The sequence below is a fragment of the Choloepus didactylus genome, chromosome X (genome assembly GCF_015220235.1).
Source record: "Choloepus didactylus isolate mChoDid1 chromosome X, mChoDid1.pri, whole genome shotgun sequence".
NCBI lineage: Eukaryota > Metazoa > Chordata > Mammalia > Pilosa > Megalonychidae > Choloepus > Choloepus didactylus.
This window is the reverse complement of record NC_051334.1, coordinates 39,743,618-39,767,512: the sequence shown is the minus strand read 5'-3', so window position 1 is coordinate 39,767,512 and position 23,895 is coordinate 39,743,618. Positions and strand designations below refer to the sequence as shown.

At 57.6% G+C, this 23,895-nt stretch overlaps 1 protein-coding gene across 1 annotated transcript in view; it reads left to right on the top strand.

The window, feature by feature from the left end:
- Positions 1-616: 616 nt before the first annotated feature.
- BCOR (BCL6 corepressor) overlaps positions 617-23,895 on the top strand; it is a 112,824-nt gene continuing 89,545 nt past the window's right edge. The window contains exon 1 of the mRNA XM_037821123.1: positions 617-1,079. The gene's annotated coding sequence lies outside the window, so the exon portion shown is untranslated. The remainder of the gene's footprint in view (positions 1,080-23,895) is intronic.

Below are 23,895 nucleotides of genomic sequence, written 5' to 3'. Positions count from 1 at the left end.
TAAATTCCTCTGGTTGTGCCGTGTGGGTTCAGAATCACTTCAAATGCAGTTCCAGGCTGCCGGACCTTGAGCAGAAGCCTACAGAGCAGGAATGGGGTGGGGTGGGTGGCTGGGTGGGGGCTGAAACCAAGTAGAAGCCCTTTGGGGTACGTGCCCCAGGAAGTTCGAATGCTGCCAGGCTGATTGGCTTGGGGGTGGGGGGCAGGTTTAATATATTTTTGACTAAGAGTTTCCTGTTACCTGCAAACACTGGAAAAACAGCTAGAGATTTAATTAAGGTAGGAAAATCCTCTTAGAAGGAACAATGGTTAGGACTGTTTTCTCTAAAACCACTTGCCATCAACCACTGTCAGTCATTTATTCAGACATCCATTCATCCCACAAATATTCAGAGCTCCTACTGTGTGGCCAACAGCAGGCCTGCATGCAAAATACATAGTGCCCAACCCAACACCAGGTTTGGTACAGTGATTGCTACTTTTGATTCCAAGCCAAGTACTGTAATATAATGGTTAACCACCCAGGCTATGGAGAGAGCTGGGTTCAAATTCCCCAAGTCATTTAACTAGCTTGGTGATCCTGAGCGAGTTACGTATCTGACCTTTCTCTGTGCCTCGGTTTCGAGATCTGAAACGTTGGAAGCCTTGTGAAGTGCTTAGCACAGAGCCTGGAAGTGGAAGCGACTGTTATTATTTTTCAGCGCAATCAGCCCACCCCCACCCCCGCCACCAGCATCTCTGCCGGGTACCAGTCCACGACAGCCTGGCCAGGCCTTCTGCGCCGGGCCGTGACCCTGGAAAGCGGGTCAGACTCTATAGACAAGGCAGCATGCGCGGGTGGGCTTTCTTGGCGCGCGGCTGCCCGCGTTTCCCCAGGGCCTCGGGATAGTCGAAGAACTCACTTTGGAGGAGGGGAAGGAGCCTGAAGAGGCTCTTTCGATCTGAGACACCCCCTCCCGGAGAATTCGCCCTCCCGCCCCCCGCACCAGCCCAGCACGGAGTGAAATCTTAGAAGCCGCCGCGGCTAGGTTTGAACGGAATGCAGGAGTCGGTGGAAAGCCGGAGCTGGTCCGCCCGAAGGTCAGCGAGTTGTTTTGACTTCTCGTACCCGGAAGGGGGTAGGGGGTGCAGGGAGGAGAGAGGACGCCAGGGCCCGAGAGACCCCGTGTCAGTGCAGAAATTGTTTGTGCTCCGGAACAGGCAGCTCAGCGGAAGCCGCGACGGGGGCGGGTCACGTGCGGCAGTGGCGGCGCAGCTGGCGGGGGAGCTGAGCTGGGACAAGGGCCCGGCGGGGTGGCGCGGGGCGGTGGCTTTCGCCGCCGAGGGTGGAACCGGCGAACTCCGGGCGCTGGGAGCGACCGGCGCCCCGAGCCTGGAGCGAGGGAGGCGCGCGAGCTAAGGAGGGGCTGGTGTGGGGGGCCAGGGCGCTTGGAGCTGCGCGTGGTGCGGCACAGGCAGGACGAGGAATTGCTGTTGGGGGGCGGGGGGACGGGACGTTGAGGAGCGGAGGACGAAGGGGCGGGCCCCCCCAGGCAAGAGTGGCGATAGCAGGACCGACGCGGAGACTGCGCGGGAGTCTGCACCCGGAGAATGGAGGCGCCGCTCTCGTAATCGCCGGCCTTGTTTTCTTCTTGCATGCAAATCCCCGAACGACCGGAATCTCCATCCCCGCCTGCGTCCCAGGGGCGTCCCATTATGCGTGGGGAAGGGTGCGTCCCGCCCTGCGACTCCAAGCGGGGATCGTCCGAGGCCGTGGAGAGGAGGCCGAGCTGCTGGGCCGGGGAGGGCCGCCGAGGTGGCGGCGCGGGCGGGAGCAGTGGGGCACACAGCACATACACACACCCCTTCCCCGGAAGAGCGGGCGAAGAAAGACGCGGGCCATCTCGGGGCTCCCCGTGGCCTGAGAGCCCTGCTGGGGGCCTCGGAGCGGGAGGGGTCCTGTTGAGAAATCATCGCCCCCACCTCGTAGATGAGTGGCTTCGTGGCCGGGGCTGGGGTGGTGGTGGTGGTCTCACGCTTCCCTAAAGTGGCGCGCTACACTCAGGCATGGAAGGAAAAGGACACAAACTTGGAGATTTGCCAGAGCCCTTGAGGACGCTCAACTTTCGTGACTCTTCCAGAGTGGACAGAGTGGACCGAAATGCACACACCATCCCCCTTATTCCACGGTGTTCAGGTCCGAGGCCTGGAATAGTGGGGTACTATAATCAGGCCTCGGACGCGGAAACCCACCCACGTTCCTCTCCGGCGCCACGCGGAGAAGGCGCGGAGCAGGCGTCTCGCAAAGCACCCCACCACACCCCAAATCGGGGCGGCTCTTCCGGACGTGAGGGCAGGGGAATGGCCTCGGAGCAGGGAGCCGTGCTAAGTTCCTTTTTCCGCGACCGGGCGTGGTAGAGGGGCCCGGGCCACCGGCGTGTTCGTGTTCCCAGAGCAGCAGTTCTCGGCCCGTTGCGACCGCACGGCTGCTCTGAGTCGCGGCGGCGGGAGCTGAGCAGAGTCTGGGACAACTCAAGACGCCATTTGCATCCGCCCCCTCCCCTGCAGGTTGGCGGGGGCGAGGGTGTCGCCCGCCGCCGAAGCGTATTCCTGGCAGTGACACTGATTAGATGCTGTGTCGGGACGTGCACAGAATCGGGCTGGGCCTCCACCTCTCCCGTTCGCGCGCACTTTCTGTTGGAAAAGTTGCGGTTTCTCCCCAACCACCCCCCCTCGCCCCCGCCCAGCCTCGCCTCGCCGCACAGCTGCTGTCCCCAGGGCGGAATTAGGGCAAGCACGTTTGCTCAGCCCGAGGGAAGGAGAGAGGATCTGGCCGACGCTGGGAGGCCACCGGGCCCGGGCCGCGAAATCCAGCCCTGGCTTTGCGGCGAGCTGCCGAGTGCGGCGCTTACGCGCGCCCGGCCAGCCGAGGCCCGGTTTCCAGCTGCCCCCTTTTGCCTCCGCGTTAAGTTCGCCGGGGAAAACCCAACGATCCGTGCCGAGCGCCTCGGAGGAGACACCCCCACCCCCACCCCCAATCCTGACCGATGGAAAAAATGACAGTGTAGGTCAGAGCTGGCTGCCCGCGAGTACTGATGCGGCCGCCTCCATTCCCGGTGCTTGGGAAGAAAGGGCGCCTCGCCAGGGAATCGCCGAAGGAGGAGCCACGAGGGCCGCCTGTCCCTTCCCGGGCTAGAAAACGTGGATTCTCAGAGGTACCAGACAAATGTGGCCAGACAGTGGCTGGAACTCACCCCATCTAACAAAACAGGTTGACCATGTATATTTCGAGCAAGATCAATCCCTGCCCCCCACCAAGTACTCGTTGAGTCAGTTATAAATACTGTGAGAACGACAATCGGTAGATGCTAACCTCGCTCTCTGCCAAGTATTAAACGTGTGTGCAGGAGGTGCCAGGCTGGACACGACGTATCTTGGCACGGCTCGGGTGTGTCCTAAGAAAGCGTGGTCCCCTTTGCGCTCCACCTTCGCGGGCCTTTCATTAATAGGACTCGAAAAGGAGATTTATTTTCGTTGTAATGTCTGTTTGGGGGTTTGCATCCTCCCTGCAAACTCCTGCCTGGGGTTGTTTGCACTTAGCAGTTCACGGCCCTGGTTGGGGCTTTTAGAGCCTACGGTTTTCTCTTGGCTTTTTCTTTTCCTGCCTACGTGCTGCTGGGCGAGGGGAGGGGGCAGCGGAGACGACGCGCTGTGCCGCCGCCTTCGGGTTCTCGCTTGCGCACCACGCCGCCTCGGAGGAAAGGGAAATTGTGAACTCTCCGGGTGGCGCTCGAGAACTGGAATTCTGACTTGGGGCTGCGGGTGTGTTCCGGAGACTGGCCGGCGGCGGCTTGGAGGCCGGGGAGGAGAGGTGTGTGTGTGTGCGTGCGCGCGCGCGCGCGTGTGTGTGAAGGGGAAGCCCCGGAGGTGACCCCGAGGCCTCGGGAGCAAACCTGGAGGGGCCAGTGCCTTTGTCTTTCGCGAGGCTGACAGCCTGGCACGCACGGGTCCGATAAGGATCTACCGAGAGGAGACCTCCCGCGAACACCGGCAGCCACGCAAAGGAAAGGCCATTTGCGTTGTCTTGGAAAAGGGAAATGGGGACCCACTTAACGAATCACGAGTGACCTGAGAGAAGCCAGGCGGGGAGTGAGTGGCCCCCGTGGCCTCCTCAGGTCCTTCGCCCCGACTCTTCCCTTAGCGCCGGGGAACCCAATTCAAAGGAAATGGGCAGCCTTTTGAAATTAGAAATCCGACCGATCATTTACATAAATAGTGCGTGCATTTGTGTGTCAGTAAAATGTGGTCTCCCCCCTCCCCCCTCCCCGCCATCGGCCCAGGGACTATCCTGCCTCGCGCCAGCCCTGGGCCAGTGTTAAACTCCGACTAAAGTACCCCCCCGGGGCTTTTGCCTAGCTCCTCCAGGAACTAGGAGGTGGCCTTACGCCATCAAAAAGGGTGGCCTGAAGAGTAGGTCCTCGAAATCAGTGCCGTTTGACCAAGGCCGCAGGGAGAGAGTGGGAGACGGTGCCCCATCCCTGGCGGGAGCTGCCCATGAACTCACATTAACCCAGTCCAAAAGCGCAAGATTAAAGATCACTTCCACCCCTCCCCCCAACCCTGGCCTTTAAGGGAAAGTCCGGACCAGGCAGTTTGAAGCCATCTTGCCTTTTTAACTTTTTTTGTGGGCCACGGTACTCTTTCTACCCTGGCCAAGCTCCCTGGCTCCATAGAGGCCTGCGGAACTTTAACCTGGACGTTTTTCTTATCCCCTCCCCTATCCAAGGCAAGGGAGCAGCAAAATCATGCACTAAATCCGAGGCCGAGTTCTAAGCACTTTATGTAAATTAACTCACATTTTATCCTCAAAACAAACCTCTGAGGTGGATACTGTCATGGGCCTCGTTCTGTGGATGGGGAAACTGAGGCCCAGAACGGTTGAGCAGCTCGCCCAAAGCTGCATAACTACGGAGCGCCTCTCCAGTGTTGTGTAGTGAAGGCGAGCTGTTTGGCGGGTGTTTGGAGTCGGCTAACTCGAGCTCGACCTTCCAAAGAAAAAAGATACCGGACTGGGTAGGAAACTAGAAGGCCCACTATTTGACCCTTATTTTTGCAAAGGAAAGTTCCAGAGCATCAGAGGCACGTTACCCGGGCTCCGCGGTGGCGAAGGATTCAAAGGGAGGCTGTACAAAGCCCGCTCGCTCCACCTCACCGCATAGCATCCGGCGGTCACGTCCGCCGGAGGTGACTGGGGGCTGGGGACAGCCGATTGCCGAGGAACGCCTTATCGCCGAGTGTCAGTGGGCCCAGGCGGCGGAGCTAAACGACCGCCCGCGGGGGCGACTGGGTCACGCCGGTCCTGAGTCTCGCCCCCAGGCTTCTCCCGCGAAGCTGGCCGGACGCCCGGCGGCGCCTCCCGGAGTTCCGGGCTTCCCTGCGCTGGAGCCGCCAGGCCTGGGCGCAGAGCCTCGGGACCCGGGGCCGGAGAGGTCAGCTCATCAGGCCGGGTCGGGACGCTGGTTCCGAATTGTTCATACTCACCTTTGCCTCCCCGGAATACCCGCCCCCCCTGCCTGGGCACGCGCGCGCGCACACACCCGCACGCACAGCGCCAGCCTCCCAGGCCTCCGCCTTTCCTTCCTCCGCCCTGTTCGGGCTTCGTAAGCCGGTGGCGGTTGTGTGCCGCGCCGGGGCAGCCCCGGGCTGGAGGGGCCGCGCTGCCTTCCTCCCCAGCTTCTGTGCGTACCTCTGGGGTACCCGGAAGTGGGGGCAGCTGGCAGAGAACGGAGCGCTTTGTGTTGGGCGATGGCCCGGGGCGGTCAGAGGAGAGGGCCGGGAGGTGGGCCTGGCGCGCGGATGGGGGCGGCAGTTAATCCCTTTTCCCGAGAGGGCTGGCTCAGCCCCTGGCCACCGCTAGTAGGAGTCTGCCCTCGCGTCCTTTATGGGCCGCAGCTTGACATCCCTGCGTGCCCCGGGCGGGATTGCGGAGGGGAGAGTTTGTGGTGGGAGGCAACGCTGGACGTTCAGTTCCCCCTCCCTCCCCACGCCCTGGAGCCTTTACGTGTAACTCGCGAAGGCACGCCGATCCGCAGCGGGGCATACGCCCCGCGGCTCTCGCCAGCACCGGGACCCGTAGAGAGAAAGGAGGGTCTGGCGGCTGGCCGGGCCCGGCTGCACTTGCCTGCGTGGGGAGAGACTCAGGGAACCCGGGCGGGCCGCCGAGCCGAGGGAGGGAGCGCCGCAGCCCGCGCGCCTCAAGGCAGAACACACGCCTTTCCCGGAACATTGAAACCCAGGGGAGCCGCTGCCATCTTCGCGTGACGAGCAGCGAGACGCCGGTGATTAAGTGTTTCTTTCCGGCTCCCTCCCCAGCTTGCGGCTCTCCTCCTTTCCACAGGGCTGGAAAAATAAAACGTGGGAAAAAAAAACACCCATAACTACGCTCTCCACTCGCTCTCCACGTTCGTGCTGGGCTCCCAAGGAGAGTCTACACGGGGCGCCCTCTTCCCCCCCTCCATGTCTCGCCAAGGATCGAGGGCTGGGGGTCCCGGGCTACATGCCTTGGTTTCCAACCACCTCGGCCCAATCCACCGAATCCATCCACCGCCCAGATGGGGACGGGGCACACATCGCTGAGGCCACTCGACCCCCCCCATCTCCTCAACCCCCATGGGGAGTAAACCTAAACATAGGAATCCCCCCACCCACACCCGGGACTAACCCTGCCACCCCTCCTGGGATTAACTCGGCTCACAGATCTATAAAACACTTCCGGCGCGGCCAGAGGGTGTGTCTGTAGAAACACTTTAAAATTGTCCTCCCGGGCTTGGAGTCGGAATTGACCGGGTTGGGGGGAAGTGAGTAAAAAGAAGGTTGTAAGAGACTATCCGTGCGGTTTGCAGGCTGTGGAGCCGCCTAAAATGTGGGCCTTGGGGACTGCCGGGGGGGGGCGAGTCCCAGCAGACTGACCCCAGAAAAGGGTGCAGCATTGACAAAATAACAGTGACCTGGAGGAAAGACTGGGGGGGGGGGCGGGCAAAAGGAGGCAGCTTTCAGCTGGTTTCTGGCCCCAGTTCAATGAGGAACTGAAACTTGGGGGGGCGGGGGCTCAGTTTTTCCATCTTTAAATGGGAACAGTGACACCCACCCTGCCCACCTCGGGCCTGGGCTTCTAAGGACCAAAAGAGAGACTATGTTGAAGCGCTTTGTAAACATGGCCTGACCTTTCCACTGTGGTCACTAAAGGCATGTCTCCCTTACCGTAGAAAACCCAGTGCTTTGCTGATTAAAAAGAAAAGTCAATCCTTTCTCAAATCCAGGCAGAAACGTAAGCGATAAAGGGAATCCAAAAGCACCCTAATATTTTGAACCTCGTTTCCTTTTCTATCACTTCCAAGAAAGTTTCTGAAATAACGGGAGCATCTTTGGACTGTTCTAAGGAAAGTCCTTATCAGGGATTGGGGGTTAAAGAGAAAGGCAGAGGGTCTGTCCATTGGGACAACTCACATTTTTAAGGAGAAGAAAACCGGATGAAGAATAAAAATTCAAAGCAGCTTCCCGGTTGTTGTACTCCTTTGTTAGTCTGGAGAGCTGAGGCCCGTAGATAGCCCTACCCCTTCAGGACACCCCGGAAGTAGGCCCCGACTCAGGCTTGGTCAACAAAGTTCGAGGTGACGTTCGCGTGCGGGGTGGGGACAGTGAAGAAGGGCGATAATTTGCTTAAAATGAACCTCAGAAGGAAGACCTAGGCCTGCCTCTGCTTCCTGAAGGCCCAGAGCTAGCTAAAACCGTGTGTGGGAGGGGGCGTCCCGTGACCTCCTTCCCTGCAGATGGGTTCGCGCAGCGTGACCGGCCCCAGGTGGCGCCCAGGCGCGCTGGGGACCGAGGCCCAGGCTGCGCATTCACCCTGCCTCGCAAATTGCGAGCCAGGGCCTCCAGCAGGACCGCCCACCGGCCTTGCTCTCCCCTCTCTGGCCCTGGGGCCTCCGGGCAGGGTCAACCCGCCTCCACCCACTGCCCCTCGTGCTGCGCCCTCCCAGCCCTGGCACCCAGCCGGGGTCCCGAGGCCTTCCCCCGCCCCGCGGTCCCGGTTCTTCCCCCTCGTGATTCATTTAGCAGCGGTGCGGAAAGCCTGTTTACCTCCGCATCCAGGGCGACTCGATCTGCGTAAAAAGCCCCAACGCCAGCGCCGACCAGTAGGGGGGGGGAGTGTCCTATAGATTATTTCGCCTCCTGTTTTTTTTTTAATGAGAAGGCTTGGTTGGAGAGGGGGTAGGGTGGCATGTTGCTGCTGTTTTTTAAAACACCGTATTTGAAAGAGAAACAAAAGCCACACAAAAGCCGGTTAGGAGGCACGAAGGCCGGTTTTTACATATAAAAAGTGCAGCGAATACCAAGGGGCCCCCAGCAGTGATAAACTAAATGGCTGGCCGATTTCGACAATTAGCAGTTAATCTGTTATCTGCGATCTGCAAACAAATTTTGAGGCTGGAAGGACAACCGAATTCCTGTTCCTGGCTACAGCCTTGTACTCGGATCTGTTGGGCACATCCGATGCCCTCCGTTTCCCCCACGAGCGAATATCCAGCTCCCGCAAACCTGGGTTTCCCGGGTTGGAGGGCAGACTTAAACCACAAAAAATGTGCTTGGACAGCCTAAGAGCCTCCACCCGCACCGCCCCTCGTACCCGAGCTAGGCTCTTGGTTCCGATCTCTCCAAATTGGTTTTCACTCCCTGATTCCTCGGACCTCCTAATTTTGCACGCAGTAGGCCTCCAATAAATGTAGACCGAATGGCAGAAACTAACGTGGGCTTCTTGGCCCGGAGGGCAGCCCGGGGCGCGGCCTCGCCCTCTGCACCCCATCGCGGTGCCCGGAGCCCCCGGCCGGTCCGCGGCCTGCGCACAGCTTCGCCCGGCGCGGGCCGGGGCGGGCGGGGGAGGCCGAGAGGCACGAAGCGCCTGGAGCCTGCACGATGATAAATATTGCGCAGACAGCCCATAAATAATTTGCATTATGTTCAGCTAACAACGCAGGGCGATTAATTTTAATAGCTACATATTTGCCTGGGCTGCTGCTTTCGTAGGCCGGGTAATGAAAGGCGAGAGGCCGCCCTGGCTCGGCACTCGCGGTCCCGGAAGGCAGCCGGGAGGTGCGGGAGGGCGCGACGCGGCGTCTCCTCCAGGCAGACCCCCGGGGAGCTCCAGCCCCCTGGGCCTAACTCGCCCTCGGCGCCGTGTAGGGGTGGGGTGCGCGCGCGCAGCCAGAGCACCCCGCCCCCACCCCTCCCCTAGGCCTCGAGCAACAGGACCCATCATAATGACACTGCACATTTGTCTGTGTGGGGAGAACCACTTGTGCACCCGGAGACCCTCCCCGCGGCGATGCGCCCCACCCGCACCGAGTCCGGAGCGAACTCCGGAGGCGCTTTCACGTTCCGGTTTGGGTGGCGGGGGGGGGGCCAGGATGCTGGCGTTGATCCGTGGGCCCCAGCTCGGCGGAGGCTTTGCAGCCCTCCCCGCAGAGGCGAGGGGCAGAACAAAGCCCCGCTGCCCACGCGTCCCTTCCGCGCGGGTCCGGTCTGCGTCCTCCCTCCCTGCCGCCATCCCGCACCCGGCGGGAGGCTACTCCCCACCCCCACCCCGCTAAAATGCTTCCCGAGCCCTCGATGCAGAGAACTGCACACATAAAGGACAGAAGAAAAGGGTTTGGAGGAGCTTTTAAAAACAGGGGGGCGGGAAGGGAGCGCGGCGAGGAAGGACACGGCACAGCGACCGCCGCGGTCGCGTGGTGGCCGGGGGTGCGCGCGTGTGCGTGTCTGTGTGTGCGTTCCGATGACAAAGCCCCGCCGCCGCCAGCAAGCTCCGGGCTTGCCAGAGCACTGGTGGAGGAGGGGAGCCGGCGCTCGCGTAGGTAGCGGGGACTCGGAGCTTCCCGGAGAAAGAGTTCATTCATGAACCCAAGGTGGTCTCCCGGCCCGGCCAGGTGAACCTCCTGAAGGCAACACCTGTGTCTTTTCCGTTGTGAAAACGGCCGAGCGCATCGATTATTACCATATTTTAATTGCCGTTCGCAAAAGTCATCTACAGTTGTGGGTTGCGAGGAGGGTTGGCCAGGGGTGTGTAGCCCTTTTTTGTGTGTGTGTGTGTCGCCTCTGAGACAATGCGCCCGGTTCCTCTCGAAATGCCAATCCGAGGGTGTCCGTGCGCGCACGCGAGGGGATCACGACGCGCTGGATCCACGCAGCCCCGGCTGCGTATACAACCAAAGCCGAGCAGGCGGCGGAGGGCCGTGCAGACCCACGGGTTTTCTTTTTAGAAACCGTGGTGCGAAGAGACTTAATAATAACACGCAGCAGGATTAAATCAGAGCGGGAATAAGAGAATGCGTGTTCTTTTTAGAGCCGCAGACCGTGTTTAACCCATCCGATTCCCCAAGAGCTTTTTGTGCCCACGTGGAGTCCCGCACGGGGACAGGTGAGGGGCTCAGAGGGTCTACTTGTTGATGTTCCGAGATAGCCACGTTATTCTAATATCAATCTCTTCCCTTCATTCAGCATGGTTGTCAGGGTGATGTGGGACATCCTTAAGGCTGTCTGTTTTGGGGGAGAAGGATGCACTGTTAGTTGAAAAAGAGAAAGAAAACATTGAGGTTTTTTAACTTTTAAAAGTCTGCCTTTCCTTAGTTTTTGGCACTTTCAGAGACCCTTGTGGCAACAGCGTCTTTTAACTTCGTCACAGAGGGAAGAGCAGTTGGGCAGGTTGTTGGAAGGTCAGGGGTTCTCCGGAGGGTGTTTTGAAGATGGAATGGGAGTGGGCAGTGACAACACAGAACTGGGCTTTCTAGAAGGGCCTGGCATCTCTGAGCCCCGATGTGGTTTCTGGAACCCTGAGCCTGACAGAGCCAGGGGCTGGGGTCAGGAGCCCGTGAGAGTTGGAGGTTTTTATACCGTCTTTGGCTTCCTGCCTGCCCACCCCACCCCCCAACTGGCCTCCTGGCCTCCTGGCCTCCCCAGCAGCCAGCTCCGCCTGGAGGAAGGCAGAGCCAGATGACTGGTCCAACCCCCGAGAGACCTCCTGGCTTTCTCCTCCCCTGTAATCATAACCAGATGCACTTAAGCCTTTCATCAGAGGAAGCCCAAAGCCCTTTAACAGGCTTCAATAAAAGCCTTGCCAGGGCCTACCAGCCTGCTCAGTGGTGGGGAGGGGCCCTGCACCCATTTCCCAGCTGAGTAAGCCCGGGGCTGCCCTCAGGATCCAGTTCCTTCCTCCCTCCGGGCCCCAGAGGCCAAGGAAGTGTACCCAACTAAGGCAGCCTCTCCAGACAGGTAGAGTCGCAGGATCCTTGCCTGGTGTGTGGGGAGCAGACCCAGTTGACTGGGAAGAAGAAACAGGCCTGGGAGGAAAGTCAGCAGCCAGTGTCTAAGGAAAGACAAGGAGAGCCACACCGATTTTATCTTCGTGATGGGAAGAAACCAGAGGGGCTAAGAAAGTAGAGGTGGGATCGAAGGGCAATGACGATAAACCTATTCCGAAGGGCTCCCTTAGCGCTTGGACCACTGGGCATTCAGGACCCTTATCCCACTGTATTGCAGTCTGTCTCTCCCACTTGACCGTGAACTCCAGGTACAGCGTTTGGCACAAAATAAGTGACCTAAATATTTGGGAGGCCACAGGTATGGTGGAAAGATTGTGAACATTGGAGCCAGACACACCTGGGCTTCAGATGGGAGCTCTGTTCCCAGTGGTTGTGTAATCGCTCCGAACCTCAGTTTCCTTATCTGTAAAATGGGCTTGAGAACGTCTGTGTCACAAGATTGGGGAAAAGATTAGATGAAGTAATTGCCTTTAAAGCACCAGGAAGGTAATAATAAGCTTTTAATAAATATTGTGCCCCTGCTCTTAAAGGAGTGAGGGCAGGGTTTGGGGCTGATATTGTTTAAAGTATAGGAAGGAAGATTCTTGGAAGGTCCTACCTGGGCAGGGTCTCACTGGCCTGGGATTTGGGTTGGGAGAGAGAAGTGCTTCTAAAATGTGGGTTCCGGTAGCCCTGTGAATTGGAGCTGCGGATCCCCACTGTCCAGAGGGCAGGCAGCCCGGAAGCTTGGAGCTTGGGGAACTGTGCCAGCTTTTGGACTCAGGCTCTGGGGAAGTGGCGGGTCCTGAGCCCTGGGGCTGCGCTGAGGGCCAGGCTGCCTGAGATGCGTGGCTGGCAGATAATCCCAGTTTGTGCTGGCTTTCTTTGCTCAGCGGGAGCAATGTCCCTTCAGGCTTCACCTCTGCTCCGGCCTCATGGCTGTAATTTTATCTTTGGCAAGTTCATCCCCAGGCATTTGGCTGGGGAGGGGAGGGGGGTTGCCCGCTTCTCTTTGCAGCTCCTCCCATTCTGCCCTGCTGAGAAGCTCCCCACCACTTCACACACACACACCCCACTGCCCCCTACACCCACCCACACACACACACACACACACACAATTTGGCCCAATTTTCTCCCCCATTGCAGGCAGCTTTACTTGTTCTTTTCTCCTGCTCCCTGGCTGACCTGCTTGTTGGGGGGTAGGGGGCAGGACACCCCCTCCCCAGATCTCGCTGAGCTCAGTACATCTCCTGGAGGGGAACCTGTTAGTGAGGACCAGTGGACTGCCTTGGCCTCAGTGGCCTGTGGGCGCCTGTCTCCAGGAAGAAGGAAAGGGGGAGGGAAACAGATTCTGCATGTCCAGCAAACATAACTGAATATTGTGAATGACAAATTGTGTGTCTAGAGTATGAACGTGGGAGCGGAGGAGTGGGGTCAGGGCATGAGGAGATGTGAGATTTGTGGGGGGAACTGGGAAGAAAATGAAAGTAAGCTGACCCTCCTTCTTCCATATTCCATCCCGCCTCATCCCTGAGAGGAGAACCTTCAAGGAGAGGCAAGAAAAATATGGGAAGAGGAGAGGATCAACGGGAGAGCAAAGCTAGCCTGGTGGAAATGCTTGGTCCCTCTCCTTTCTTTCCTGCCAAGGGAACCGGTTCCCTCGTGCATCCGGTGTAAGTCAGGAGGGAACAACAAATGGGATTGTTTCAAGCAGATCCTTTAAGGAACATGTGAGATCAGGTTTGAGGTGGAGACAGGTCACTGTCCCATGAGGATTTCTTTAAGGACAAGACATTATATTATGAAAGGTAGAGGACTTAGGGTCGTGCTCAAAAACTTCCCTGCCCTCGCCCCCCCACTTTTGTTTTTAATCCAGCTCACCTTCTTCCATGGATTTAGCAACATGCTGTAAAACTGATCTCCTCCCCTACTTGCTATCGTGAAAATAAGGTTTATAGCATGTCAGCTGCCAAGGAGCTCAGAAGCGACTTAATTATGCTCATGGATTCTGTGGGGCTGGAATTGGTTGGAAAGACTCAAAGGCTGGGCCTCTGGGTGCATCTTCACCCACGCGTCTGGCGGTCGATGCTGGCTATTGTCTGCGGCCCATAGTGCTAACACGGGTGCCTCCGTGTCACTTGGGCTTTCTCCCGGCCTGGAGGCTAAGGGTAGTAGGATTGCTTGTGTGGTGGCAGCTCAGTGCTCCAAAAACAAGTCTCCCAGTCCCGCTGCATTATTCTTCTGGTTACAAATGAGTCACGAGCTCACCCAGTTTCAAGGGGAAGGAACCTAGACTCTACTTCTCCTTGGGCAGAATGTCAAAGAACTTGTGGCATTTAAAAACAACCATCTCAACAAAAAAGCCATACCAGGCACTCCTGAGAGCTAAGCTTAATTAGCAATGGCTCTAAACAGAAGAGTCTATGTTACATCAAGAACTTGTACCCTCAAGAGGCCTTATAGACTGTAGGGGGGTGGGGTGCGCCAGAGAACTAAAATTAGGCCGGGGTAAAAGAAACAGAGTGAGAAAACCAATATGGATGATATGGAAAATAGAAAATATCGAAGGGACGGCTCTCGCTGCAAGCTTGGCACAGGTGGGAAGAACTGAGGGAGAATGGGGTGGTAGCATCTGATGATTTTAGGCCCTTCGGCACTGAAAGAGAAAGCAGGTGAGAGAGCTACTCTGGCAACCTGTCTGTGACCATCCTTCATCCGCCATCTTGGGGGTGATCTGTGGTAACTCTTCATTGCTCTGAGCAAAGTTGTCACTGTTCTCTTACAAATCACTTTTTTTTACCCCAACATATATAAATATCCTTATTCCATATGAAGCTGATCATGCAGTCGATGCATTTCCTAAAGTTAAATGTGGAAAAAAATAATAAATTAATTAGAGGTGACTCTAATACTTAATGTCTGCCCCCCCCCCCAGGTGTGCTGTTAAATATCCAGCACGGACAGTGTTGTGACCAAAAGGGGTTGAGTACATCCCTAGGGCCCCAGGTTCCCATTCTCCTTGTTTCTAACCCCTGAATGGGGAGTTTGACTTCTAATTTCATGCTAGGGGTTTCACAGGCAACATAATTGTATTTTGCGTCTGCCTTTGATCTGCTATTTGATCTGCTATTTCATCGTGGCCCGACCAGGAGACAGGATAGAGACGTGTGGAAAAACACGATTTTGTTTTGCTTTGGAATTGGCAGTTATTATTTTCGCTGGCTCCCTTAACGTGACACACCTTCCCTGAATCTGAAATCTAATCATTTTCCCATTTTTGCAAATCCAAAAGGCATGTGCGTGGGCACCCTCGGGCCTGCTTTCCTTTTCCCTCATGAAGATTTAATTTTCAGTAAGGCTTTGGGGCACGATGCTCATGTTTTAGATCTCAATGAAAATCGAAGTCCCTGAGTTAGTAGAGAACTCCTGGGTGAACTTGGATACCCTTCGCCCCTCTCCTGACCTCACCCTGACTTCCCGGGATGTATCTCGTTCTCCCCAGCCTCCCTCCAGGTGATTCGGGACTGCGGGACCAACTAACTACTGCTATCCTGGAAACCCAAGGAAACCCAGACTCAGCCATATCAGGTTGCACCATTTGTATCCTGCTCAAAGCCCCCCAGGCAAGACAGGGCTTGGGGGCTGGATTTCAGGCCTACCAGCCCTTAGTATCCTGGGGCTGCTGTAACAAAGTACCACAAACTCTAGGGGGCTTGAAACAACAGAAATGCATTGTCTTGCAGTTCTAGAGGCCGGAAGTCTGAAATCAAGGTGTTGGAAGGGTCAGGCTCCCTCTGAAGTCTGTAGAGAACAGAATCTCTTCCCTGCCTCTCTCCTGGCTTCTGGCAGCAACCTGCAATCCTTGGTGTTCGGTCTGGACCTCCACTATCACAGGGCCGTCTTCACTCTCTGAATCTGCTTGTGTGTCTTCTCTCCCCTTCTTATAAGGACTCCAGTCATATTGGATTAAGGGCCTACCCTATCCAGGATGACCTAACTGCCTTTGCAATGACCCTATTTCCAAATAAGGTCATATTTACAGGTCCCGGAGGTTAGGACTTCAAAATATATATATTTGGGGGAGGGAGGAGCAGAGGGCACACAGTTCAACCCATAACAGGCACTTTTCTCCAATTCTCACAAAGTAACCCAATAGGCCGCTCTCAGGGCAGAGGAGAAACCGATTCTCTCTCTGATGGAGAAGAAAGGAGATGGTGACAACCAGGGCAGGATGGAGGTCAAAAGGGCATCTTGCGAGCTGAGCAGGCCAGTCTAAGGCCGCAGGCCATGCCAGTGTTGACTCAGCAAGCAGTGTTGGAGCAGTAGGTCCATTTGTTTGCTCTCCGGTATTTCACGGCTCATCTACAGGGTCCAGTGTTCAGAAGTTACTGGGTCCCTCCTTGTTTTTTATCTGGAGTCAAAAAAAAAAAAGAGAGAGAAACAAACAAACAAAACAAAACAAAACAAAAAGTGCAGGGGTGTCACACTACCTATGGATCCTATTTGGCCTGCAAAGTGGGATTCTTTTTGGGGGGGTCAGGGAGAGTAATGTTGTTTTGTTTGGTTCTGAATGTGAGGCCTTTAAGGTATGTCTTTAGCTGCAGGTCTTTTATGTACTTGTGTAGGCATTTGAGTTTGACTTGAAGATACTAGCTGGTGGTACAATAGAGTATGACGCCCTAACAAGTTCCTGGTGAACTAAAATTCATACTAATGTGCAGTGGGTGAGGAGAATTTGCATTTAAAAGTAGAGGGTAGGGAGAAAGCAATTCCTTAAGCAAACTCAAAGCAATTCTAAATCAGAGTCCAAAGAGGGACTTTTCTGGGGTCAGCAAATAGGCTGGTAGGGGAGGCCTTAGGGAACCTTCTTAAACCCCATAGAGCTGGTGTGGCTTACTGTCTGTTCATTTCTAAACTGGGTAGTGTTGGTATTGGGAACTCCATTAAGAGTTTGAAAGGTATCTTCACAATAAAGCTATAACTGGCCTCTGTCCTGAGAAGTGCATATTTAGATGACTTACTCTTCCCTTGCCACCAGGTATTTATGGCCCAGGAGCCCCCAATTACATTCACCTCCCTCCCTGTTTCCTCATTTCAGGTAATTTAAGTTGGGTATATTGAAGGAAAATAGTTACAAAGGATATTAGTTACACCATTGTGACTTCGTAAGTTCTTGGAGTTTTATTCATCTCAGTATTTGTGTGTTTTTAATTTAAAAATAATTTGTTTTTTTTTTTTTTTTTTTTTTTTTTACAAAGGAATACTCACCCATAGTTTATGAAGCCAGAAGGTATGTAAAGGCTTAATACAAAAAAGCGGCCCCCTGTGGGTAAACCTCTCTGTGTTTCCTGTTTCTTCTGGTATATACTGTATCCCAGTATTTCTAAATACCTTGTAGCTGTGGTCTTCTGTACCACGTTGCCCTCTCCCATCCTGGCTCTAGAGCTATATCACAGTTTCTTATTAAATTCATATCCAGTGTTTACTTTCTGACTACATATAGATTGTTCTTTGCTGAGGCAAATGAACTTCAGTGATTGCATTTCCTTTCTTGTACCACTTTTTTCCCCTGGAGTTAATAATTGCCTCATTTTTTTATTTGCTTAATTTTCCTTGACCTATGACTAATTTTCCCACACTCTGCAACCTCTGTACAATACATCTGGGTACGGTTTTCTGTATGTTCAATCTTGGAGACCATCTGTAAATAGGCTGATCTTTTGTGTGTATGTGTGTGATTTTGAATTCCTGTTTTCTTTAGTTCTGAAAACTTTTAGAAGAGTTTCCAATCTTCCATTTAGTGTTGTTTTCTAAAACTTTTCCTTTCATGAAGTGTGGTGGGAGTTTTACTGCTTTCAAACAGTAAACGGGGTACTGGGTTTTGATAGAACATTGTATCTCCTACCACCCAGTTAATGTCTGGAGTTGAGAAATGAATCCCGAGTTTCTGATCCCTGGTATTTTGCTTAGTTTAAATAACTGTTCACCATTTTTTTCCTAAACATTAACCTTTCCGAAGTGAGGACTGTTACTTCCTGGAACCGTGGAACTATCTAGTATTAGTAAATTTTTATCCTCCCTCCCAGAACCTACTCTACACTTTGAGAAATAAAGGTCATTTTAAAAATAATTAATTGGCCCTTCCTCAGGCCATTTTCTTCAGGATTCACGCCCTTCATTTAGGTTCATCTCACTTTGCTTTTTATTTGTGTTTAGTTAGTTGCAAGCCTGCCTTCCCACCTAGATTGTAAATTACTTGAGGGCCAGAGTTGCTTAAAAAAAAAAAAATTCACCTTGATATTTTTGGATGCCCCTAGGACCTAACACAGTTCCTTTGCCCTTAGCAAGCTCTCTATAAACGCGTTGTTAAATTCAAAAAGGGGGGAAAGGGAGTGAGAGGCTCCTCCAATAAAGATCCCTTAAACGGAGGTAAATTTTAAATCCTCGTGCTCCAAGAGCGAGTTAGTAGAAACCCCCCTTGCACGGCGGGGACCGTGCTGCAGGCCTCGCCCCCGGGGAGCTGCCTCCAAAGGTGGCAATGGGATGTTCGGGACAGCCACCCAAGTTTCGGGGTGCGCGGACCGGGCGCCGAGTGCGGGAGACCGGCGATAACATGTCGACCGTTGCAGGAGTCGGGGACCTGGCGGTCGTTTCTCGGGATTAGAATCCGCTCCGGCGTCCGTGGAGGGACGACTACCGGCCGCGTTTTAACCGGAGGCGGCCGCCCCGGGCCAGGGGTGTCAGCCGTGGCCCGCAGCGGGCTGGGGTAGGGGGTGGGGGTGGGGCTCCGGAGGGAGCGAGCGCGGGGCTCCGCACAGTCCCCCGGGAACCCGGGAACGCCCGCCTGGCCGCCTGGGCCCGGCCTGCGGCTCGGCGGTTCCACCGCCGGGGGCAGCGCCGCCCCGCGCCGCCCCGGCCAAGATGGCGGCGCGCAGCTGCGCGGGCCCGCCCGCGCTGGGGGGAGACCGGCCGCTGTCCCCCGCGAGACGGTGCGCCGGGCTGTGTCCCTCTGGGGGTGGTCTGGCCCCCCCCCCCCAGGACCACGGGGACCCCGGGAGCCCGGCTCTGCTACTTCCCCAGACACCCTCCCTGCCCCGCGCCCTACCTGCCCGGGCCTTAAAGGGATATTTTATCTATCACTCAATTCACGGACACTCTTGTTACGAGGAGGTACCAGCCCCGGGCTGGGTTAAAGCCTACGAGGAGGATGACTGCCGGGCTAGACAAGCTGGACAGAGAAGCAGCGGGTCTCACTGGGTGCAGGCCTAACACCCACGCAGTTTCCTCCGGCCCTGGCGGCTCGGCCAGTAAGCCTTTGGAACCCCTTTGGTGCACAATTCTTCAATACCAGTGACCGCGGGGCTTCATGCCCCTTTAGGACAACGGGCCCAGAGCTCTTGGAAATCAGGAATGTCTTGGAAAATGTGCGACATGTGTAACGACTACAGAATATTTGCAGCCCCTCACATTTTCTCTGACATGGGTATGCAGACAGTGAAAGGCTGCCTTCCTCCTAGGACGCTTGGAAACCTGAGGTCCAGTTGACCAGAAATGGCATTGATGAATGTGGTGCATTCTGAGTGATCTGCCGGCCCCGCTCAGGCTGGGAGGTCAGAAAGGGCCCCCCAGGGAGCAGCTGATGCAGGTAGAATCAATCACAATGGTCCAAGCAGAGAAGTACCTGAAAAAAGCTTTCTACTGCACAAAAAACCTGTTCCCTGACACCTCCCACTGGTTCAGAGTTCCATGCAGTTTGCATGTGGCTTATCAGCTCAGCGTGAGAGGCTGAAATGTGAACTGTTGGCTTTTGTTTTGGGGAAATAAAGTCGTTCTGCATAACGCTTGCACTGGCTTGTTATTCTCATGGAGAAGCTTCCTCCACCCACCCCAGCAGCAGCTCCACTAGCTTTCCTTTCAGCAGCCCCTCTTTTAATTACCTCTCTCTAGCCCCAGTTTAGGCAGCCCCCAGCGCTTTGTTCAAGTACAGCAATAAACCCAAGGCTGGCCCTAATCCTCCTTGGTCCTGACCTTTCCCGCAGCAGGCCTGGAGCCTGGCGGCCTGCCTGGCCCCCCAACTGATCAGAGCCAAGGAGCATGGTGTGTGTCTGTGTGTGTGTTCTCCCCCTGCACACTTGTTAGTACTTTTTCAAACAGACTGCATCACCGAAAAATAAATCATATACAAGAAAAAGTCCAAAGCAGCCTTTTGGAGTCAGGTCTCTACAAGCTGCAGTCACCCCACCACCGAGCTGACCTTCTTGATTTCCCAACCGTGGCGGACCCCAACGGGTTACCCCTGACCTTGGGTCCACTAAATTCTTGTAGCGCCAGCTCAGGGGGCCCGGGTGCTTCAGCCACACTCACCCCTAGCCCTGCCCAGCCCGGCCGCCTCTCCTGCAGGCGCGGTGACCATAAACGGCACCACAGGCGGCCAGCCGAGCTGGTTGGGTTACGACTCCCTGGAGACAGCCGCCTCGAGCGGCAGGCCCCATCTGGAGCGCAGCTGAACGAGTTAAGCTGGGGTGGGGACTGGCGAGTAGAGAGCCGGGCGGGAGCCCCGGGCAGCCCTGGGCTCAGGTTCCCCCAATGGCCGTGGAAGGGGATGGACCTTACTCCCTTACTCACCCCTCCTTAAAGACTGTGTGTGTGTGTGTGTGTGTGTGTGTGTGTGTGTGTGAAAGACCCCCGAGAGGAGCCGGGCCCAGAGTGAGGCTGAGCCATGGGCCTTAGAGCCGCAGGGGGAATGCGCCCTCAGAGCCCCCACCCAGAGGCGAAGGCGCTTCCGCGCCGAACAAGTAGCGAGGAACCTCGGCCCCCAGCCCTCCGGCTCCCGTGGCCGAGATGGAAGGCGAGGGTGGCGCGGCTCTCCGCGCAGCCCGAGGTACGCTGAGGTTACTCGCCGTCGCCCACCCAGCCCTCTCTGGCCCTCTGCCCCGAGGCGCCGGCTGGAACCCGGGTCTCGGGGGCCACCGCCCCTGGCCCGCCGGGCACAGCCTCACCCGACACTGCTCGGCCTCACAAAGGCCGCATGCGGCCGGGGAGGACGAGGAACGGCCGCGACTTTCAGATCTTTAATTACGCTGGGAGCCCCTACCCTTCCCCCCACCCCATCGCCGGCTTCCAGCCCTTTAATCAATTTCACGATATTAAATATTAATTTCTCGCCAGCCAGGCTTTCTCGGAGGGGGAGGGGGCTAGCTGGGCAGCTCCGTGGAAGGGACGTCTTTGCAGGGGGTAGAAAGGCGCGGAGGACCGGCGGGCTCCTAAGTGACCTGCGCCCGGAACTCGGAGCCACTAGGTGTGCGCGCAGTGTCTGGGGAACTTGGAGAGTTGTGAGCGCCCCGGTGCAGGCCTCGGGGAAGGGCGGCGAGGTGTGCCGAAGAGTCTCAGAGTCCTGGGCGGCCGCCTCTTGCTCGGCGCCGCCGCCCCCCACACCCCACAACATCCCCCCAACCCCCAACCCCGAGTCTGCTTCACGCGGGTCCGCGGCGCGCCGAGATGATGGATCGCGCCTGGCGGGGGTGATTTGGTGTTGATCGCACATTATCACTGGCAGGTTGGACTGGTTGCTGATGGACGACTTCTAGCGGCGGCAGCAGCAGCGTCTTCCGACACCGCACGGGGACTCGCTCGCTCTGCGAGGGTCTCTCTTTCTCCTCCCAACTGCCCCCCCCCGCCCCACTTCCCGGCGCCGGGAGATCCTGAGAGTCCGGGCGGGGTCTCCCCCGCACCCAAGGTCGCCTGTCCCTGCCCAGGGCCTGGTGTGGGCCGCAGGCCGGGCGAAGAGGGGAGCCAGGGCGCCTCTCCCATTTCCTCCCATTCCTCCTTCCCTCGCTGCCTGCTTCTCCCCGCCCCCCCCCCCTTTCCTGCTTCCCCATGGAAACCTGGAGGGCCTGGGTCACTCGGCGGGTGGTTTCCCCGCCGCCAGGCCCAGGCCGCGGGGAGACGGGCTCCCTTGCCCGGTGGCCTCCGCCCCTCTCCCCCTGCTCGCAGCAGCCGCAGCGCGGCGGTGCGCCCCTCCTCGCCTCTTTTTCTAAAGTGCCTGCAGATACAAAAGCAGTTTCGTAATGCCTTCCGTCTGCGAGAGCCGGAGGACCTTGGCTGACCTTTCGGAAACTGATTGCAACTGCCTGTTAACAGCCCGTACTGACCGCACCGAGCGGAGCAGAGGACAATCATTTAAGTGACAGACGGCGAGGTGGCCCCGGCTCAGTCGAGCGGCCTGGTTAAGCCCGCCCCGCCCCTCCTTCCCCCAAGTCCCCATGAGCTCCCCCCGCCCCCAGTCCCGGGCGCACTGCGGGCCGTGTCGGGCGCTCGGGGAGGGCGCGTCGCGCGCGTGTGTATGTGTATATATGTGCATGTGAGTGTGTTCTCGGGCGCGCGATTATCAGCGGGTGAGTTAACCCTTCGCCGAGCGGCCGGCCCCTTTGAGGCCCGGCGCTGTCCGCTTAATCTGCCATCTGCAAAAGAGGAATAAAAGGGCCGCCTCCGCCGACTTTCCCTAATGGGTAAACTGTCCCCTCTCAGCGTGACAGGGTCTGCGTCCCTGCTGCTGCTCCAGGGAAAGATCCCGACCCCCGGCTCTTCCGGCTTGGCCTGGGAGCCCCTCCCTGCACCACTCCCCCCCCTCCCAGTCAGACACAGGGAAAGGCACGGAGACAGCGCGAGGGATCCGGTGGCACCGAGAGACTCGCGGCGGAACGGACGTGGGTGTTCCTGGTGTTGTCTGTTTTGGAAACTGGAGAAAGGTGGGGGGTGGGCCCGCACTGGGAAAGCGAAATGGGGGAGGGGGGGCTGGTGACAGGGCACCTCGGGCTGCTCTCGCTCCCTCTCTCGGGAGAGATCGCCAGCTGCTCTCCAACAGGCAGCGCCCTGAAATCTATTTAAAGAGAGGGAAAGGGGAGGAGAACAAAGGGGGAGGAGGGGGGCGGCGAGCGGAGCCTGGGCGAGAGCGAGCGAGCAGGGAGGATCCGCGGCTCCGCGGGCACATCAAGCGCTCACATCTGTACACTCCGCGATCGATGGGGAGAATGGATAATATTTGTCAGCTGCAGACCTTTCTCTTCCCGGTTCCGGGGGAGGGGAGGGGGCGCGAGAGGGGGGAGGGGCGGGCAGGCCAGGCGAGAGAGGCCGCCTCAAGGACAGCGCGCTTCCCGCTGCAGCCACACGGAAACCCAGAGCCATGAAAGCCCGGGGATTTTTCTCTTATTATCATTATTAATTATTTTTTATTATTCCACAGCAGCCCGCGATCGCTCGGCGGCGCCCCTCCCCCGCCGCCTCCCTTTGTTGATTCTCAGTTGTGAGCGCGGCGGGCCCGAGCCGCCACCGTCGCCGAGCACGATCTGCTCTTGCGCCCCCGGTCGCAGCTGCGGCCCGGGAAGCCGGGACTGCGTCCCCGCCCCCGCCTCCCCCCAACGGCGCGGCAGCCCCGGCGCCCCCTCCCTGCCACCCGCCAAGAGGCCAGCTCAGCCTCTCCGCTGCCTCTCGTCGCCGCTCCGCGTCTCCAACGCCCAGTCGAGGCGCTGGCTGCCGCTGCCCGGAGCCTCCGGCCGCGCGGGGGCCTTTGGCCCCGCGCCCTACACCCCACCCCACCCCCCCGCCGCTGCACTCTGATGCCGCCGTCCCCACACATGGTCTTCATTTCGCACACTAGCGGCGTGCTTCCTCTCGGCTTCTCTCCTCGGGGCTTTTCGGATCGAGGAGGGAGGTTTAGAGGAAGTTAGAAACCCATCGAGCCCAGGGGAAAGGGGGGAAAACCCTCGCTCTGCGTCTGAGCTTCCGAGGCCCAGGGGAGCACCCCCGCAGGGGGTGGGGTAGACCCTGGGCGCCCTCCCCTTCCTTGGGTGCGGGAAGGGCAAAGCGAGGGCGGCGGCGGACAGGTAGCTGGTGAGCGAGCGAGCTCCAGATTTGCTTTCGCCCGTCCCCTTGCCTGCTCATACTGACCACGGTAGCACTGACCCAGCACCCTCGAAACGGCAGAGCTGGGATGGGAGGCGATCGGATTAGCGGTCATCAAGTGAGAGCAAAGACACCCCAGTCTGTCCCCCACCCTCTGCGCGGGCGCTCCCCTCCTCCCCACAAGGTTGAAAGCCTGGGGCCGAGCCCACTCTCGGGGAGGGGGGAGGTGCAGTAAGCTCCGGTCTGGGGTTACTTGTGGCTCCCCATCCCCACCCCTGATGTCGTCCTGCGACTCCGGCCCAGCCTGCGGCCGCGTCCCCGACTGCTCCGCGGCCCTGGGCAGGGCAGGAAGCTGGCACGGCCGCCGGCTGGGCAGGCGCCACTTAGCCGGGCCGGCTGCTCGCTGGAACTCGCGCGGCACCTTCGCGCCGAGTCAGGTTCCCGGGTCTTCCGCCGGGTCACCCTCAGCGGCTCTCCCGGGCCGAACCGACCCCGCCCCACCGCCCCCGGACTCTGTCGGTCGGCCTCTCTCCGGAGTCTTCCAGTCTCCTCCCGCCCTCTCAGTTTTTCCCCTCCATGGTCTGTCTCGGGAGCCCCGTAGCGCAGTCAACCGCCCTTCCCGAGATTCAAAAAGAAGTTTTGTGTTTCCCCGGGGGCAGCAG